Source organism: Gopherus evgoodei, chromosome 11, assembly GCF_007399415.2.
Source record: "Gopherus evgoodei ecotype Sinaloan lineage chromosome 11, rGopEvg1_v1.p, whole genome shotgun sequence".
Taxonomy (NCBI): Eukaryota; Metazoa; Chordata; order Testudines; family Testudinidae; genus Gopherus; species Gopherus evgoodei.
The window spans coordinates 43,508,615-43,529,795 of record NC_044332.1 but is presented as its reverse complement, the minus strand read 5'-3'; the positions used below and the strand labels follow the sequence as shown (position 1 = coordinate 43,529,795).

The 21,181-nt window shown below is 40.0% G+C and overlaps 1 protein-coding gene across 1 annotated transcript in view; it reads left to right on the top strand.

Moving 5' to 3' along the window:
* B3GALT1 (beta-1,3-galactosyltransferase 1) overlaps positions 1–21,181 on the top strand; it is a 347,043-nt gene that overhangs the window by 240,519 nt on the left and 85,343 nt on the right. Inside the window, exon 3 of the mRNA XM_030580774.1 lies at positions 3,387–3,483. The gene's annotated coding sequence lies outside the window, so the exon portion shown is untranslated. The remainder of the gene's footprint in view (positions 1–3,386; positions 3,484–21,181) is intronic.

Sequence of the window (21,181 nt, the reverse complement as noted above, 5' to 3'; positions counted from 1 at the left end):
GACACAGACCTAGACTGTACCTTCGTCAGGACTACACGTGAAGTTATATTTACTGCCACAATGTAACTTTGCATAAGGAGCCACATCCCTGCTTTGGAGCCGGCCATTATATGGCTGGGGAGTACAGGCCCATCTCTTTTACTGTGCCACAGTAAGTGCTATCTTTCTGAAAGGGGGCAGTGTGAGTGATGGGCCCTGGCAGTAGTGGCTGGGCACAGGGAGGGACGCATATTGCACCACTCCAAGGGTGGAGTAGTGTCATACTAGGGTGTAATACTTGGCAGCCCCTTGGAGGAATTTTGGCAAGATCAACCCAAATTCCTCCCATGGCTCCCATTGCTCCATGGCCCTTTCAGTAACTCCCTCCAGCACATGTAAGTGCATCAGTTTAGCCTTTAGAGACTGAAACAATTAGATTTTGCAGTGCTATTAGATTCATTCTTACAGTTAGAAAAGGTACTGCTTGGAGATGTTCCTGACACTTTCTTCCAGGTTTCTCTGTAGAACTCCTGGGTTGAGGTGAGGGGTTTATCTATTAAGGCAAATCTGATTAGTGGCCATTACTTCTGATAGAAATGTAAGACTGTCTGCCAGTGCCAAGGTTGGGGATTTTTTCCTTCCAGAATTGCAGTAGTAAATTCTTGTCCCGATTTCATTCCCAAAGCAATTCTGTGTCTTCAAAAGGATTAGGTTATAATTCCTTTCCTTTATCTTTAAGCTACAAAAATTGGAAAGACTTCATTACTGTTTGGACGCTGGTTAAGATTATTAACTGTCTGCACTGGATAGAGGGTTTTAAGAAAATTGGATAGTGTGTCTCCCATCTTATGAGATATGTGGTATTTCACATCTTCTTATTCCAGATACGGAGAGGGGAATGGCTAAGGTTTAGGTGGGCTAAATATAATATAGCAGAGACAAAAGGTGCTAAGAAAAGCTGCAGCAGAAGAGCTTACTAGTCATTGTCCTGAGGTATGGCAGCCCTTTTAGCTAAAAATGTGGATTAATATGATAAACATCCATAAAATACAGTCCACATTACCTAGCACTGTAAACTCAAAGCTGTGTCTCAGCGTGATTCAGCAATGCGATATAGAATGCAAGTATTAGCTCACTAAAGTTTTCTTCTTGAAGACAACATGAGACAGTGATCTATGCTCTAGTTCAGTCATAAAACTAAAAAGTAATTTTCCCGTCTCGCTTTGCCCCACCTCCATAATGCAGTGTTCATCCTATTCTTATAGAATAAATATCCCTTTAGTATTTTCCTCCTCTCAAAACAGTTCCTTTTGAAGACAGTTGAGAGCAGGATGGAGCACTGAGAACACCCCAAAGCAACAAAGAGTTACTTGAAAGGAAGGGGAAGTTCTTGAAGGACTTATCTGCAGTGATAAATTATATTGTGTTGTAACGCAATGTAGAGGAATCCTGGTAACTAATATAATGTTAAATGCTCAGTGTACACAAAGTTAGCATCATGCCCCCTAATGATGGTAAACCACAACCTGCTAACATAATGTTAAACACTTAGTCCCTATCTGCTCTGAGTGTTAAATTGTGTTTATCATCATGAAAGTTACCATGACTTCTCAGGGTTGTGTTCTAATACAGTATAATTTCTGGGCAAACACAAGTCAGAACTGACTTCTTCAAATGAAAGCAAGATGCGTCGTCATAGGGCCAGCTTTGAGCACAGTTCCATTGTGGTGATTATGCCAGTGGCAAACCTGGCCCACAGAATAAAGATTTTTCATCTAAATCAGGTAATCCTGCCCTTTCCTCACTGAATACCTTCACTGTTGATCCTAGGTTACTGGATAAAGTACTAATTAAAAATATTTTCTTCAAGGTAGTTTTTCTGCACATGATATGCCACTCTATATTAACTCCTATTGTGCCTGTTTAGTGCAGCACATAAGATCCTTTAAGACAGATGCCCTCAAAACAGTGTATAGAGGTTACACATCATTTGCACTGAAGTGGCTACTCTGGATATAAATAGGGTTGATATAAAGGGTCCTTTAGTAGCTTCTACTTGTGTTCCATGTTTTTATGAGTTTAGCCAAAAGCTTACTATTTAAATTAGTGTGTGTGTGGGGGGGGGGGTTGTTAACAATTGTTCATTATTTTGAAAGATTAAGAAAAATAAGTGAATTTTTTTTCAAAATGCTTACAGGAAAACTTTAAAAAGGAAATTAAGTAAAGATAAACCCTGTATGACATTGAAAGATCACAGAATCCATTCAAAAAGTCATATACAAAAACTTTTTCAGACAGTTTTTCTCCTATGATGGGTGTTCAATTTATGATACTTGCTATTCATATGATGTCATGAGACATCATGTAAGCAAATTGATTATGTGTAAAATATTGTATGCAGAGCTATGTTTTTGCCTCATTGCACAAATGTTTTGAATATTATGGCATTTAAATAATTTTTTGCTCTTTACAAACTGCAATCAGTGTCAGTCCATGTAATTTCTAGATGTACTAAAACAGTCTAGTAGTGAAACTGAGTTGATGGTCCCAGTCCAACTTCTAAGGGACTGGAGTTCATATAAAAACAACAACAGACTAGCACTTACCAGAGGGGCCAAAGACTGAGTAGGGTTTGAATCTGAAACTGCCCTTTGAAGTATAGGGATTGATTTGCTTCAAACAAGTCAGAGTTAAGCATGTTAGTGGAGCAGCATGGACAACAAACTACAGCTGCTTGTGTCATGCAGTGTATATGATCTGTAAACATGTATGGTGAGATTCTGCACTGTGCATCTAAGCCATCTTTACACCCTCCTGATCTTGGGCTGCTTCAGGAGCTAGAGAGGCCACAGCCGTAATTTAGATCGTCCTGGGGACCCGTCTAAGAACATGTCTGCACAAACACTTATTGAGCAGCAACCTGGGGTGTAAATCTGCAGTGCACAGCCTGCTGGAGCGCTAAGTGTCCTTGGGGACCTTCAGCTGAGTACTAAAAGTTCCCTAATGTGCACTAACTTACTGCGGTTTCAGATATTTGCCAACATTTTCAATAAAATTGAAAGAAAATGGGTTATATGCCAGTTAACACACAGGTCTTGAAAATGGTTATTGTAGTCTACTTTTCTTTTCTTTCTTTTTTTTTTTTATTTGTTACCCATCTGTCCTTCTCTTACTCCCATCTGTTTCTTTCACTCAGTGTGCTGGAGTCTTGTTTCATGACATGGAGTCTAAGCTCTTAATGTAGCACAGTATAGGTTACCCAACTGAAAATGCTTTTTGAGAATAAATCATTGTCCTTGTATTCTGTAGGAAGCAAACAACATAGATTGTGTTGTTAATGTGTATGAGAAATCTTTCTTTCAACAGAATGAATATTGTAACTATCAATAAATGCCCTCTAATTTCAGATTATGCACTTCAAAATAATACCATAAAGGATCATCAGTTATTGACTACTGTTTGGGGACCTTACATAGATTCCACTCCTTGCTGCTTTTTTATAAGGTAAGTGCCATATAATGCCTTTAACTGTTTTCAGGTCTTTAAAGTTTGTACAACAGCATGTCAGATTTGCAACACTTTGCTTATTCAGTAGCAAATCTTCCTTTAAACCACAAAGAAGAGAGACTTGTTTTCATTCCTTGGTTTGGTTTAATAGCTTCTCTGCATGACGAATGATTTGTGATCCTGAAGGTCAACATAGTGAAGCATAAACATAGTTCTTTGGGGCAGTTTGAATGGTGTTATATTTCCTCCAACAAGGACCAACACTTTTATAAAAGAATTACAGGATATTTGACAATTACCAGTAACAGATTTTTTAGTAATAGCTTGTAGTTTTATGCAATGTGGTAAATAAAAATCACAGGAATGTCAAAAAAGTGAACAAGTTTTATTATTTTAAAATGCTCTAAAGTATATATTAATTCTTTCCAAAAGGGACAAAAAAATTAATACTACACTTGTCATAATCTCCGTGTCAGTCTCTTTTCTATTAATGTGACATTTTAAATTCATTCAGCCCTGATAATGCTTTGTTTTGTGTGTCAATGCTTCAGTAATAATATCAGAGGAATCTCTTTGGTTTCTGTCTGCGGCAGGACTTTCAGCTGATATGGAACAGAGAATCATAATTGAAATTATAAACAAAGTATCAGTTTGAAAGAGTATATCATTAAGTTATTTAACTTTGCTGCTAGGGCGATATTCAGACAGAAGTGAGAAGTCATATTAGGAAATCCTATTTCTGCCAGTACAAGATGATTTAATACAAAAATCAAATAATTCAGTAATGCATTCTCCTATTTGATTCTTAGCAATTGAAAGTTATACATTTTATGTTGTAAAGAATTAAAAATACACACTGAGAATTTAGCTGGGAAAGTAAAACATTTCTCATGATGAAAAATGGAAACAAAGCCCAGTAATAGTACATATAGTAGAAGTTTCATGTTTAAAAAAAAAAATCAATAATTGTGATGTAGTAGACTACTTTAAAAATTAGTATATGCATAAAGGTTAGAAGAATTATGACACTTAAATACACAAGCCATTTCCCCATTTTATGACAAGAGTTTAAAGTACTTACAAATGAAAGTAAATGGAAAATGGCTGATATTAATCATACAAAAGAAATTTAAAGCATATCGCTTTTACAGCCGTTAAGAGACCAGTTCATAAAAGCTTTAACCACCACTTGCGTATGTTTTCAATATAGCATTTCAAATATCATTTAGACAGGAAAGCAATTGTTTGAGTAAAAGAACATATTTTTGCAATTTGTGAGCTCTTTTTCCCTGTTCACAATTATTTTCCACTGTGAAGAGCTCAAAACCAACAAAAAGGATATCTTTGAGAGGGAAAAGTTTTAAAGAGAGGGGGTTCTGTCTTAGTAAGATAACTTTGCTAGATGGATTCATTAAGCAAAAGTCTAGATAATGTATATATGATAAGAGTGACTCCGTATGAACCATTTGGTATTCAAACCAGCTCACTTGGGTTCTGCTTCCTTTGTAATGAAAGTTTAGCCACCAATTAACTTCACTGAGAGCAGGACTGGGCCTTTGACAGACCTGAGCCTCCAGTGTCCCCCCCCACACACACACCTCCCATTTGCATGGTATCAATATTCATAGCCATATTCAGTGGAGTAACAGAGTAGTTGAGTAAAGAATATAGCCTTGCAATTGAAAGTCAAACCTTATTTATTCAGGTGAGAGCAACAGTGACCCACAGCTAAAGCTCCTGAACTCAATGCTTTGTTTACTGATGATCAGGACCATGCGTATTTGTGATCCCATGACCGCATGGTCCATCCCTTCCCTGGAATTAGAGCTCCAATCTATAACCAGGGCCAACAAGAGTGGGGGGAAGCTGGTACAAATTACCAGACCTGGTGGTCCGGAAGGGGGCCCGGGGCCCGGCTTTGTCGGTCCTGTTTAGCTGGTCCAACATTGCTGGGAGGCCCGAAATTTTTTTTCCACCAGGGCCTGAACCCGCTCTTGGCGGCCTTGTCTATAACCTTTCATTTAATTTTTTTCTTTCCCTAATCGTTGCAAAAACCATAGGAATAAATGTGGCCCAAGATAAATGGGGGTGTTTAGATGTCAACAATATAGCTGAAACTTTAATCCAATATGTCTACCCCACAATCACAAAAGTGGCTCCCATACTCCCCAGGTCCCAACCCTCCTCAACTGTCGACTACCAGCTGACCACTTCAGAGGTCAGGCTGGGGAAAATCCTGTTGTCCAGAAGGACAAGTAGAAGTGCTCTCTGGGCAAGTAAGATGTTCAGCTTTCATATCCTCCACATAAGGACAATAGATAGGCTAGGATGGTTTGAGTGATATCTGGACAGCAACTGTGAGCTGCCAGTCACTAGGAAGGGTGGTCAGAGGGGCTGAGATGGAGTAAAGCAAAGAGAACTGAACTGCCTAAGGAGTAGGGGAAGGAGAAGGATCTGGATGGAGCAACAGAACTGAGCCAGAAAGTGCCATGCTAGAATTCTCAGCGGCTAAACACAATCCTGCCCCTTATTTCTGAACACTTATCCCCTCGGATGGTAGATATGAAAGGTTAAACATTTGTGGGTCTTCAGAGGCAAGCATGCCCAAGAATCCCATCTATATGATTGCAACTGCCTTTGAGCATACTGATGTCAGACACATTAGGCTACAGCACCTACCTACCATTCATGTGGTTTTAGTGCTTTAACTCCACACAGTGGCCTAGTGATAAAGAGAAATGCCTTGTTATGTCAGTGAACAAATTGACAATTCGTTAGGTCACTTTGCACAGGTACCGTATCAGTATGGCTCTCTCCTTTCCCTAAATCAGTAGTTGCCTCTAAATATCAGAAAACAGCAAAAAGCAGACAAAGTGCTTTTAACCCCCAACCTCCTGTCTTTCAGGATGTGTGTCTGTGTGTTCTGTAGCACTGCAGAGGTAGAATGAGGGTTGTCCATTGTGAAAATAACCAAAGCAAGTTAACACATACTTATATACAGCAAAGCACAATCCAGGATTTGATACACAGCCCAAATGAACATGCCATCACCCTGTTAGGCAATTCCCTATTGCCTTGAATGGACAGAACATTTGTGAGGCCACGTCCACCCTACAGAGTAAAATCAAAATTAATAAAATCGATTTTATAAAACAGATTTTATAAAATCGATTTTACGCATCCACACTAGGGCACATTACTTTGGTGGTGTGCGTCCATGGTCCCAGGCTACCATCGATTTCCGGAGCGGTGCACTCTGGGTAGCTCAGTAAAAGAATGGGACCAATAACTTCGATTTCCGTCCACACTAACCCTAAATCGATTTAGTAATATCGATTTTAGGGTTACTCCTTTCGTTTAGCTGGAGTACAGAAATCGATTTTAAGACCCCTTAAAATCGATTTTAATTGCCTTGTAGTGTGGACGGGTACAGCGTTAAATCGATTTAATGCTGTTTAAATCGATTTAACGCTGTAGTGTGGACCTGGCCTGAATGTAGTTATAGTGACAAGTCAATCACAGCAGCTGGCAGCACTAGTGGAGACTAGACCAGTGTCTATTTCAAACCAGACAGATATTACCCATAATATTATTTACGGATCAATTTTTTTTCTTGAATTAAAAATAAATAAATGACAGACCTTTAATTTTGACTCAGTCTCAGATTGATGGGGGCAGTGGTATTTTAATTTACCGTAAGGTGAGGACACTTACGTGATTAAGTGGGAGATTCAGATCTTATAAAAAAAGAACCCTGGCACAAAAAGCTGTAGGCAAACACTCAGAAAACAAAAGAAATGCCTTTAAACAGTTACAATGACATTTTCTTCATGAACAATCAAACTGGAAGACTTAGCTTCCCAAGGACAATTGGTCAGAATTCCCTTCCCTCCCCCTCCACCCCTTCTGTGGTGCAGCAACATATTGTTAATGCAAAAAATCTGCACCATATTGATAATTGAAAATGCAGATACTGAAAAATAAATGGAATTTAATATCAAAATAACATGAACTATTGCAATAAGTGTTCTGTTTTTCATACATTTAATTCAGCCAAACCTCCCACTTCTTAGTTTAAATGCAGGTTGCTGTAAATTTCCAGTCTGCCATACAGTTGACTGGAATTTGCCTCAGAATTTAGGTTCAGTTTGCTGCAGAGTAACCTAAGCTGAGGGGAAGAGAGCCCTGCAGGATGGTAGGAAGATAAGAACCCTTATGAAATAAAGCTACTGCTCTAGGTAGACTAACAATATAAGTAAAGGGTGTTGGGAGGGGAGGAGGGAGACATCACACCTGGGCCCAATCCTCAATTGGTGTAAATTAGTGTAGTGCCCTAAACTTCAGTGAAGCTATCCTGCTTTACACCTCCTTAGGATCTGGCCCATTATTTGCAGTCACTGGATTGCATGGAAGTAATCTACATGCAGGTCACGCCCTCTCTGCCTCATCACACTCACTTTCCCCCCCTACTTGTCTCTCTGCATAGATGCTCAGCAAACACTGTGTGCTGACACTAGTGCTTTGGCTCTCTGTGCTGCTTTCAGGACCAGAGACCAATCATTGATTGATGATGCACCAGCCAGATTAGAATCCATCTCACTCTGCAGAGCTATAGAGAGAAAACTAGTAAAAAAAATATTGGTCATTCAGCAGCCATGACTCTGAACAGACACGGGGAGCAGATTTGTTGAGTAAAAGCTGCCCTATTCAGTCACTTTTCAGAGTACAACCACAGTTCAAGAACAAATGTAATTATAGAAAATGTGTGGAGGGTGGTGATATTAGAAATAAAAAGATGTAAGTCAGCCAAAAAGAGAGTCATAAGTAAAAGTAAACCCTCAGCAGGTTTACAACAAATGCTCAGACATGAAGCACAGTGGCTGTGAACTCTTCAGCAGCTGATAAACAGCTAACTGCTGACTTTATTCTCTCAGGATGTTGCACTAAAACAGATACCCATTTTCTATTGCTCTCTCTTTATTCTTTGCCTGCCCGCTTTATCCTTCCTTTGGATTGCTCAAACATATTTATTTTAATTAGAAACTAAAATAGCAGTGTCTCTCTCTGTTGTCTCTGAGAAGAAAAACCAAATGGATGCAGTTATTTACAAAAAAAATCAAATGCACTTAGCATTAAAGAAGGAAAACCAGATGAGTGTCCATGTTTTAAATAGCAGTCAAGGATTTCACAACCATGTAACTTTAGTACAGTGTAATAGGAGAGAGGGTTTAAAAATAAAGGAAGGACTGTGACCAGACAAGGTTTATACCAGATGATCATAATGGTCCCTTCTGGCCTCAAAATTTATTAATCTTCCATATTCTGTCCCCATTTCCCCCTATAAAATACATTGTTTAATTAGCCTCTCTTTTAAGGGATTATTTAAATAGTTCTGTAACGTATAACTTTGTTCTTGCTAATTTTTGTATTTAGATTGCCAACAAGATGACTGAGGCAGGAGAGTAGCTCTCTTATTTTGATTTAGCTTGAACTCCTTCCAGAGAGACAAGTTAAACAAACAAACCACCAAACAAAAAGTCATTGTTATACCAGAATGACACAGTTGGTGGCTCACAACAAGACAAACAAGGTTTTAATTTATACCTGAAGTTGTACCCAAACATTTTTTCCACGTACACAAGGTCTTAAAAACAAATAAAAACCTATTATTCTATATATTTCAATATTGCAAATGATAGGCCCAGTACTATAGTCCCTACTCAGGCAAAATTCCCATTGATTTCAAGATGAGACCTGATATATACAAAGATTCTACTTTATCTTAAAAAAAAATACATCCATGTGTAATAAGAGAATGTACATGGTGTCAAAATCCATGAAAATCAATAGTCTTCATATGACCTTATTAGTTTGCTGTTCAAACTTCTTCACAAAATCAAGAGTACCTAATCAGAACTGTTTGGATAAAAGTGCATTATAAAAATATATTCAGGCCTTTGAATGTATTCAGCTAGTGTGATTGTTGTACTAGTTTAGAACAAATGTCATAACTGAAATTCAACCTGGGTAGTTTGAAAGACTGTTTCATAAGTACCTTAGAGACATAGGCTAAGGTTCATTTAAGGATGCATTGTTTTACATTAAGAATGAAGCACAGAAATAATCAATATTTTTATGTGTGATTAGTAAAGTGGAAAACTATTTTTATGACAGATTCTTTCTTAAACCAACATTAAGAAATATGTAACATATCAAAGTTAACTTGTGTCATATGCAAAGATTAGGGCCTGTTTTTACAGAGAATTGTTGATTAATAGAAAAGCTAGACTGAAGAGAAGAAGTGAGACTGTGTATTAGAGAGAGCAAGAGAGAGATGGCAGTTGTCTTCTGCTGCCATCAATTTATTGTTCCTTCAGGAGAAAAAATGATTCACAAAAAGGAATTCAACTACTAAGTGAAAATGTACAAAAAAGAAAAAGAGCTAGAAATAAGAAATTGCTGTACAAAAGTGACTGCAAAACCCCCTCAAAACAACCTCAGAGGTATCGCAGCCAAACTGATTGATGACAGAAAATACAACTCTGAACTTCATTGGATCATGGAGACTTGTCACCAAGATACCCTACAGACTATGCATCTTAAGAAAAAGAGCAAACTGCATTTTGAGCACCCAGCCAAAATAAAACAAAAAAATCAATGTTGATTTTTACCTGGTATCATTGAATTAAAGGGATATTCACATTTATTCATTAAAAGTGAGATTTGTCCTCACCTAAGTTGTGACTGAAGTGCATAATCCAGCCACAGTCTATGAACAGCATACATACATAGCATATCCACAACCCCTTGTTAGCTGCTTGTCTAGTGCCTTGACTGGTATTGAAGCCCCAAGACCTGCACACCCCATATGCAGGGATAGGGGTTTATATCCAGTGAATCTATGTGTTCATGCATCAAGTGGCCACTCCCCCACACAGAACTGTTAAGGCACAGCACTATGATATGTTGCCATGGGATGTGGTGTAGTCTGAGAACTTATTCTACCATGGGGTTCCAAATTCCACTTTGTTCATAGGTCTGCAAATCCTTCAAAATCTGATCAATAGATCATTAGTCCACATTTCATCATCTGACTTACTAACTCTTCCTAAGAAGTGAGTGGCCACTCCTATGGCTGGAAATTTTTAGAACTAACTTGGTCTAAATTTACAATCATAACATAATTCACTTCTCAGTTTTGACCACTAAGTCAAATATTTCAGTCAGAGCAATTTGCTGCTGAGACCTTTCACATGTTAGACCCACTACTGCTCTGAATAGAATAGGTTTTTTCACTGATTTTAATGGGACTAGGATAGAGTCACCTAACTACTAAATGTATTCTTGCTAAGAAACACTGAAGAAAGAGCCTGTTAAATGGCCGATCTGTGTTAGAGCATTCCAATTGCTTCAGCAGACTTCAGACAATAAGAAAACTTCAACAATAGACTGTTTAGCCTTTTATAGAAAAGTGTTTTTTACTGTAACCAAGGTAAACTACACAAGCTGCAGTAGGATTTGGCTATGAGATTGTCCTACTTAATCTTCTCTCCGGAAGACAGAAGACTAGCTCTTAATCACATTCAAATATTATATCCAAATGACAATGACTAGAATGTATCCCATTGAATCTAATCACATATCTTCAAGAATTACTGATTTCCTACCTTCTCTGTCAGGACAAGTCTGCTGAAAACCAGTGATTATTAAGGGCAGTCGGTCAGATCTGGAAGTGAGAGCAGAGATTGCAGACATATTTGTCACACCTGAAGAAGAAAGCAGGCTTTTGTTAGATAGCCATTCAAATAAACCTACTAATCGTAATATTAGTTCCAACTAAGGCCCAGAACAATGCTACAAAGCTCAGACCCTTTTGGTTGCACAGAGCCCCACTAAAGCCAGTGTGGTTCCACACAGGCCTACACAGACCAGCTAATCAATATATTTGGCGCAGCTCCAGCCATCTCATCATAAAAGAGGCTAGATGTTTATGTCAGATTTTCAGAGGTAGAGGGAAATGTGAGCAAGTGAAATTTAATCATTGCTGTCAGTTAACATAAGATTTACCTAATGAAAGAAGGTATTATTCCAACTTGAACTAAACTATAAGGTTTTCATACAGGTAAATCTAGTAAATTTGCTACCTCTGCTGTAAAAAATAGGTCCTACAATTTTCCTTCTTCCTCCTGAGGAAAGCAGCCAAATATTTGAAGCAAAATTACAAAACACTTTCACCCGAAGTAATAAAATTGCAACGATTGAATTTCAGGATTCAAATTCTCCAGTGCTATAGATTACCAGAGTCTTGATTCAGCTGGCAGCTTTTCACATCTGAAGAGCAGGATTTAGGACAGTTATTTTCTTGAAAACAGAATAAACCAAAAAGAGCATATGAGACTAGAGCCATGTTTACGGTTGCTATTTTGGACTTTTTGTATGAGTGATTTAGTGATAGGTTCAATTTCGCTATATTAAGAATGAAATAGTGGCTGAACTGATAGGATCCTGAAGCAAAATTACTTTCTTCTATGGAAACTAATCTTGTTTTTAAAAATGCTTATTTTTGAGTACAAAACATAGTACTGTGTAGTTATTTTAAAATAGTTGCTATAATTTCTTCCAAGATGGTGTATAAGGTTGGAAACTTATCTAGTGTATACTCCATTCTTCCCTGATTGTTGGTCATGATATAGCACCTATGTGGATGTGACAGTATTCATTCCAGGGAAATCAGGTTTAAACATCAATTAAATTACATCCTAGCTTTTAAATTACCTTCAGTAATTGAGGGAGCTTTGTTTGTCATTCTTTGGCTGAAGGGAAAGAGGTCTCTAAATATTTACCTAAAAACAGCCCACAAACAAACAGCAAGTGTGACTTTTTTTTCCTCCCATCTACTTTAAGCTTTTCTTCATAAAAATGTAAGGTGTCAAATGACTCATGTCAAATGACTCATGCCACTTGGGGACAAATTCAGCCTGGCATAACACAACTGACTTTGCTGAAAATGTACCTGCTTACACCAGCACCAAATTTGGTCCTTAAATTGTGAAGACTGACATACTTTCCTATAAGATCAACAACGTATCAGGGACCTAGAGAAGCAGCCATGGCATCTGAACTAAAACCTGTTTGTGGTTTCAACCGTATGCTTTGGTGTCCTGGACAACCTCTTCTGTTTTGGCTAACAACGATTTGCCTGCTAGGCTAGCGAACAGAGGACTGCAAACAGGGGAGTTAGAGAAGGAGTTTGTAGGAGGGAGTTGCAATAAAATCGCTATGGGTAGGAAGGGCCACATCGCCAGTGCCAGCACTGCTCCTCTCTCTTCCACCTGCGCCTGTATCCAGACAGACAGCCTAACCATGGATTCCTCTACCCAGATCCTGGTGTGGATTTGCAAAGACTGTGGTCTGCATTTCCCACTCTCAGAAAGCCAGGCTTGGAAGGGGCGGGCGGAACAATCCAGTGCAAAAAAAAAAAAAGTGTCTGCTGGTGGAATCTCTCAAGAAGCACATGGGAAAGCCACAGGAGGAGCTGGTAAGGCTGAGAAGCATCAGTGCCCACGAGGAATTCCTCAAGAATATTCATATGGAGAGATCCAAGGCTGAGGAAGCTATCTAGCTACAGAGGATTGCTGTCACACCACCAGGGGAGGAGAATATGTCACAGGGAGGATACTGGCAGCCGGTTACTTCTGGCAGCAGACAGTGCTCCACCCCTATTCCCAATCCACCCACCATGGTGATGGAAAACTGATATGCTGCCCCAGCAATGAGAAATGAGGAATCACCCCCAAAAGGAGGAGGAGGAGAAGCCATTCACCCCCAAGGCTGGGAGGATTGCAGCCCCACTCCCAGGAGGAAATGTAGGATAGGGGTGGTTGGTGACTATCTCCTGAGGGGGAAGGAGGCACCCATCTGTCGTCCTGACATGGCATCGTGGGAGGTATGCTGCCTGCAAGGGACCCATATCAGAGACATTATGGAGGGGTTGTTGAGGATCATCTAGCCCTCTGACTACTACCCCATGCTATTCATCCATGTGGGCACTAATGATATTGCAAGATATGACCCTCAGCAGATCAGAAGTGACTGTAGGGCTCTGGGAGTAAGGGTGAAGGAGTTGGGAATGCAGGTGTTCTCTTCTATCCTTCTGGTCAAGAGTAGGGGCCCAGGCAGAGACAGATGCATCCTGGAGGTGACTGTCTGGTTGTGAAGATGGTGTCACCAGGAGGGCTTCGGATTCCTTAATCATGGGATGCTATTCCAGGAAGGACTGCTACGCAGAGATGGGGTACACCTATCGAGGAAGGGGAAGAGCATATTTGGATACAGACTGACCAACCTAATGAGGAGGGCTTTAAACTAGGTTTGAAGGGGGCAGATGACTGAAGTCCACAAGTAAGTAAAGAACATGGAGACCCGAGAGAAGGGTCAGAATCTGGGGGGAGCATGGGCTGTTATAGCAGGGATAAAGGAGAGAAAAGACAGAAATGGAGCACGGGATCAAATCAGTATCATAGATGTCTTTATACTAATGTGAGAAGAATGGGGAATAAGCAGGAAGAACTTGAAATGCTAGTAAATAAACACAACTATGACATAGTTGGCATCACAGAGACCTGGTGGGATAATATGCACAACTGGAATATTGGTATAGAAGGGTATAGCTTGCTCAGGAAGGACAGGCAGGGGGAAGAGGTGTTGTCTTATATTAAGAATGTATACATTTGGACTGAGATTGAGATGGAAATAGGAGACAGACTTGTTGAAAGTCTCTGGGTAAAGTAAAAGGGATAAAAACAAGGGTGATGTCATGATAAGGGTCTTCTACAGACCCCCTAGCCAGGAAGAAGAGGTGGATGAGGCTTTTTTTAGACAGCTAACACTGGGGTCGGCAACCTATGGCACATGTGCCAAGACAGGAGTCGATTTTTAATGGCACGCTGCTGCTGACCCTGCTCAGCCCGCTGCTGAACCCTGGCAGGCAGCACCATGCCATTAACAATCCTGTCTAGCCCAGCCCGCTCTTCTCCACTCCTCGCCTACCGCTCTCTCTGGTGGGGGCAGAAGCAAGCTTGGTCCTGCCGAGGGCTGCTGTAGGGTAGGCTCTGCTGGCAGCCAAGCTTCCCCCCCCGCCACCTCTTCCCTCAGCATGCTGTGTTGTGCCCCACCTCCTCTCCCTCCCTGCCGCCAATGGCCCTTGTGAGGGAGGAGAGAAGAGGTCTAGGCCTCCCTCTCTTTCCCCAGCCAGCTTCAAACTGAAACTCTCCAGCCCCTCCTCTGGCCTTTGCCTCTTTCCCGGGCCAGGAGGTCACCTGATCTCTATGGTCTCCAACACCTTCAGTTGGCACCTTTGCAGGGGAGAGGCCCAGGCTATCAGTTGCCAGGAGACAGGGTGTCGGCCATTCTCTGTGCAGACAGCAGCACACTGGCCCTTTCGGGCTCTGCATCAATCACACACCCTTATCCCACCACCTAGATATTAAGAAATGCATAGGGGAAACTGAGGCACCCACAAAGTATTCAGAGAAAATATTATGAACATTCCCACTTTGTCACAGTAGGTAAGATCCCAGGGGAAGCAAGTCTAAGGGGAAAAACAAAGAGACAGTATTAAGGGCACAAGAGCAAACTATCCCACTGAGTAGGAAAGATAGGAAGTATGGCAAGAGACTACCCTGGCTTAACCAGGAGATCTTTTATGATCTAAACATAAAAAGAAGAGTCCTACAAAAAGTGGAAACTAGGTCAAATTACAAAGGATGAACATAAATAATACAAGTATGTAGGGACAAAATTAGAAAGGCCAAGGCACAAAACAAGGTCAAACTAGCTAGAGACAAAGAGTAACAAGAAAACATTCTACACATATATTAGAAGCAAGAGGAAGACAAAGGACAGGGTAGGCCTGTTACTCAATGTGGGGTGTATGTGTGGGAAACAACAACAAAAAATGTGGAAATGGCAGAGGTGCTTAACGATTTCTTTGGTTCGGTTTTCACCAAGAATGTTGGTGGTGATTAGACGTAGTGAATGCCAATGAAAATGAAGTAGGATCAGAAGAGGCTAAAATAGGGAAAGAACAAGTTAAAAATTACTAAGACAAGTTAGATGTCTTCAAGTCACCAGGACCTGATGAAGTGCATCCTAGAATACTCAAGGAGCTGACTTAGGAGATATCTGAGCCATTAGCGATTATTTTTGAAAAGTCATGGAAGACAGGAAAGATTCCAGAAGACTGGAAAAGGGCAAATATTGTGCTGATCTATAAAAAGGGAAATAAGGACAACTGAGGAATTACAAGCCAGTCATCTTAACGTCTGTACCTGGAAAGATAATGGAGCAAATAATTAATCAATTTGCAAACATCTAGAAGATAATAAGGTGATAAGTAACAGTCAGCATTGATTTGTCAAAAACAAAATCATGTCAAACCAATCTGACAGCTTTCTTTGACAGGGTAACAAGCCTTTGGATGGCGGGGGGAAAGCAGTAGACATAGTATATCTTGACTTTAGTAAGCTTTTGATACTGTCTCACATGACCTTCTCGTAAGCAAACTAGGGAAATGCAACCTACATGGAGCTTATATAAGGTGGATGCATAACTTGTTGGAAAACCATTCCCAGAGTGGTTCACAGTCATGCTGGAAAGGCATGGCAAGTGGGGTCCTGCAGAGATCAGTTCTGGGTCCGCTCCTGTTCAGTACCTTCATCAATATTTAGATAATGGCATAGAAAGTACACTTATAAAGTTTGCAGACGATACCAAGCCAGGAGGGGTTGCAAGTGCTTTGGAGAATAGGATTAAAATTCAAAATGGTCTGGACAAACTGGAGAAATGGTCTGAAGTAAATAGAATGAAATTCAATAAGGAAAAATACAAAGTACTCCATTTAGGAAGGAACCACCAGTTGCACACGTACAAAATGGGAAATGATTGCCTCGGAAGAAGTACTGTGGAAAGGGATCTGGGGGTCATAGTGGATCACAAGCTAAATAAAAGTCAACAGTGTAACGCTGTTACAAAAAAGAAAACATCATTCTGGGATGTATTAGCAGCAGTGTTGTGAGCAAGACACAAGAAATAATTCTTCTGCTCTACTCCACACTGATTAGACCACAACTAGAGTATTGTGTCCAGTGCCGAGTGACACCTTTCAGGAAGAATGGGGACAAATTGGAGAGAGTCCAGAGAAGAGTGACAAAAATGATTAAAGGTCTAGAAAATGTGACCTATCAGGGAAGATTGAAAAAATTGGGTTTGTTTAGTCTGAAAGAGAAGACTGGGAGGGGACATGATAACAGTTTTCAGGTATGTAAAAGGTTGTTACAAAGAGGAGGAGGAAGAAAAAAAAATTTCTTAACCTCTTAGGATAGGACAAGAAGCAATGGGCTTAAATTACAGCAAGGGAGGTTTAGGTTGGACATTAGGAAAAACTTAATCAGGGTGATTAAGCACCGGAATAAATTGCCTAGGGAGCTTGTGGAGTCTCCATCTTAAAAATCCCCAATAAGCAGGTTAGACAAACACCTGTCAGGAATGGTCTAGATAATACTTAGTCCTGCCATGAGTGCCGGGGACTGGACTAGATGACCTCTCGAGGTCCCTTCCAGTTCTAGGATTCTGTGATTTTGTACTAGAATTCATCTGTTCGCACACTCTTGAGATTGTATCTGAGTGAATTTTTGAGATTTATTAAATACATATAAGTTTTTATCCTAGACTGTTTACCAAAATAAAAATGCCGCACTGCTTAGAGAGGGAATATAATATAGTTAGAATACAAGCCATTTTCACTGCTTTGCTATAGCACTCCCAGGCACAGGAACATTGTTTACTGAAAACAAACAAGGAGCAAGGCTCAGATTCACATAGTGCACGACACATGTCGAAAGCTAATTCATATGCAAGAACATTCTTGTACATACTATGGATTATTCTGGAAATGAATTTGCAAAAAAGGCGAATGGATTTTAGACCTATAGGGTATGTTTTCAAAGTGGAGTGTAGCAGGCACACATGCAAATCCTATTAAGAAATACTGGGGTTAGTGTATACACCTCTTATACATGGTTTTGAAAAAGTTCAACATTTAGATCAAACTTGAGCAAGCAGTTTAAAACAAATCCTACCAGCACGTCAGTTACGCTGTGTCTATACTGGAACCTGAATGACAAAACTTTTGTCATTCAGGGGGAGTGAAAAACACACACACCCTTCCCCCCTTCGAAAGACAAAAGTTTTGCCAACAAAAAGCGCCTTTTAGTGACTGTGCTGAGTTGCTAAAAGGTACGTAGTGTAGACACAACTATAGTTAATACCCCTTCCTGCTCATGTATAAACCGATCAACGTCATTGTTTTGTCTTCCTTGGAATTACAACATCCAGAAAGCAGTAATTCTGGGCTGATTTTATCATTTTGGTTAGGAACATACAGTTGTTCATGATCTGCCAAGTCTGGTGTTTTTCCCCTTTCATTGTTAAAATAGGCACCTTTATATAACTAGAAAAGATGTCATGCAGTACAATTGTGTACTCTGCATATTAAAGAGATGCATGTGTAAGATGTATGATCAGCACTTCTCCAATAGTGCCTACGCATCTTGTAGTGGCTTAGACCAGGTCCACACTACAGCGTTAAATTGATTTAAACAGCGTTAAATCGATTTAACGCTGTAACCGTCCACACTACCAGGCACTTAAAATCAATTTTAAGGGGTCTTAAAATCGATTTCTGTACTCCAGCTAAACGAAAGGAGTAACCCTAAAATCAATATTACTATATCGATTTAGGGTTAGTGTGGACGGAAATCGAAGTTATTGGTCCCATTCTTTTACTGAGCTACCCAGAGTGCACCGCTTCGGAAATCGATGGCAGCTTGGGACCATGGACGCACACCACCGAAGTAATGTGCCCTAGTGTGGATGCGTAAAATCGATTTTAAGCTGTAGTGTGGACGTACCCTTACTTGCTGATTTCCAAGCAGCAATATACACTGAAAGCTTCCCCTTGGGGAGGCTATCCCCCTGCCCCACCCCTCTTCCGGCAAAGGCCTCACCCCCCACTTGCTGCTGTCAGACCCCTGGGCCAGCCAGGGCAGGCTGAAAGCCAAGAGCCTTCTCTCCCTCTGCCCCTTCCCCACAGCCCTGCCCCATTCAGTCCACAGTCCCACCCCTGTTCTGCCCCCTTCCTGCAGACCCGCCCCCATTCCACCTCCTATTCCTTTTTTCCCTCCTCCTACTCTGCTGCAGTCCCTAGATCAGAAAAGCTCCACGGTGGGGAGCAAGAATTCCTCCAGCCCCAGAGTCATGGCAGGGGGAGATTTTTCCAGGGGCCCCAAATTGTCTGCGGCTCCCGGGGCATGGGCCAGGTAATCTGCCACTCTCCCCCCCCCAGCAGTGAGAGTTTTAGAGGCACTTAGTCTCCCCTAGCCTCCGTTATGCACCACACATGGCAATGTACATTCAGGATTACATACGAGTGGTGCCAGAGAGAACACATCTGTGGATAAATGGAGAACTCTGTTCTGCAGAACACGTATTAAATGGCACAGGGAGCAGGTTTCTCCACTACACCTTCCTGCCATGCCTCTTCACTGCTCTGTAGAACCATGGTTAGTTGTCTGAGCTTTCAGTTTTAATATCCTTTTAAACTTTAGTCTGAAAAGGAGCCCAAAAATGTGCTAAGCTAGGTCAGTTTTCATGGCTTCTGTCATATAGACTCTGCAAGAGGAGCTGAACAGAGAACCAGCTCATTTCACACAGGCCACAGAACAGCCATTACATGAAAAAGACTTTTGGTCACTATAAAACTGGGGTACATTGAAATAATAGGGGTGAAAGACTTTGGTACTAGTCATGGAATAAAACCAAGTATGCCTCACAACAATGCACTGTAGCATTGTGAAAATTATGGCATTGTTCCTACAAGAACACAATGGGAACTGTACCAATGAATGGATCTGTGAACATGTTGGGCCAGAGCTTCAACTGGTGTAAATCAGCAAAACTCTGTAGACTTATACCAGCTGATACTTTGATCCACCAGACTTGCACATATACAACTCCCCACATGGGGGCCCATAACATTTTCAAAATAAGATCTTTCAAAATTATTGATTTTTGTCAGCCAGAGACTGTGAAAGTAGAGCAGAAACAGCTAAAAAGTAAGACCAAAAGCAAGGGAAATCAAACTGAAGCAGCCACCCAAGTTTTAAAATTTTGCTAATTATGTGCTTCAACTAGGCCTTTGACAATTTATTACTTATGGTTTGCTACTGGTCACCCAAATCACATTGTATTATGTCTGCTATTTAATTAGATGACAAACTATTTAACAGGACATGAGTACTTCCATCACAAATAGCAAATATTCTTGTTTGCTTGTGAATACAGGTACTTTGCATGAAAAACAGCTATTTCCCAACATTTGTGCAAACAGATACCTCTTCCCATAAAAGTTCAAGAAAAAGCAAAACACCAGGGGTATGCTGAATCAATAGCTATTCAAAAGCAACAAGCATGCTAGCAAATAATTTCCCCTCTATTTGCCAAGCTGTGGACATAATAACAAATATTAACCCTGAAGCCTTTAGCGCATTTGTGCCACATGCTAAACATTATTTTTAACGTTGTGAATTTAATTACCTTTGTATTTTTGTGAGACTAGTGCATCAATGGTCTAAACTACTAAGATGCACTATCAACAATGTTGTTAAACAGTTTTCTGTGCCTTATATCTAGGTAACGTTGTTGCTTGATCAATTCTATTGAAATCAATAGGACAGATATTCTAGTCAATATATAGACAAAAGTTATGGAAAGTACCTATTATACATATTCAAAGCTTAAGTTTCAAGTCCAAATATTTTAACCAATTCAGAAACAATGTTCCTTAAACACAAGACATAAGAAACTTTAACATGTAACTGCTGACATGTTTTCTAATATTAACCCTTTTGTGGTTTACACATTATTAAAAACAGTCAAACTTCCTGAGAAATTAAAGGGTTAATTTTTAGTAACTTAATTATTCTGCTCTGCTCACTGCATTTGCAGGATATAAGTAACGTTTACCTAATTTTGTCAGATGAAATGACTAAGGGACAGGAAGATGACAAAGTAATTGAGAGGCTCAGCCAGGATCAGGACCTGATGTCACTTATTCACATAGTGTAATAAATTAGTCCACATCCAAGATTCTTGACAACTTAGAATTACTTAAAAGTAAGATGCCCATACTGATCATCCCAATAAAACAAAAACTAACATACAATGGCGCAGCACTGTTCTTTTATGGTGTAAAGTATCATCTGCTTTTTTTACATCATTTTATTTTGCTCAGTAGTAAGTAGAAGAAAAAAATTGCTTAAGAAATGAAAGTTTCAGTTACTCATTATAATAAGGAAGTTGACCTTTTTCCTATACAATACTCTAACCTTCTACCACTAGAAACACAGTTAAAATATTTGCTACAGTGTGCTTTTAATTCGCAACAGCAGATGAGAACAGACACTTACATTGTTGCTGTACATAATGAACAAGAATACATCTGGGAGATTTCTATGGACAGTTTTTTTGAATACATAATTCAATAGTACAACCCTCCTTTTGTTTGCTGTTCTTGACCAAGTGGATAAAATTTTGTTCACACAGATGTTAGAAGGAAGCTTGTGTTTGTGCATATATG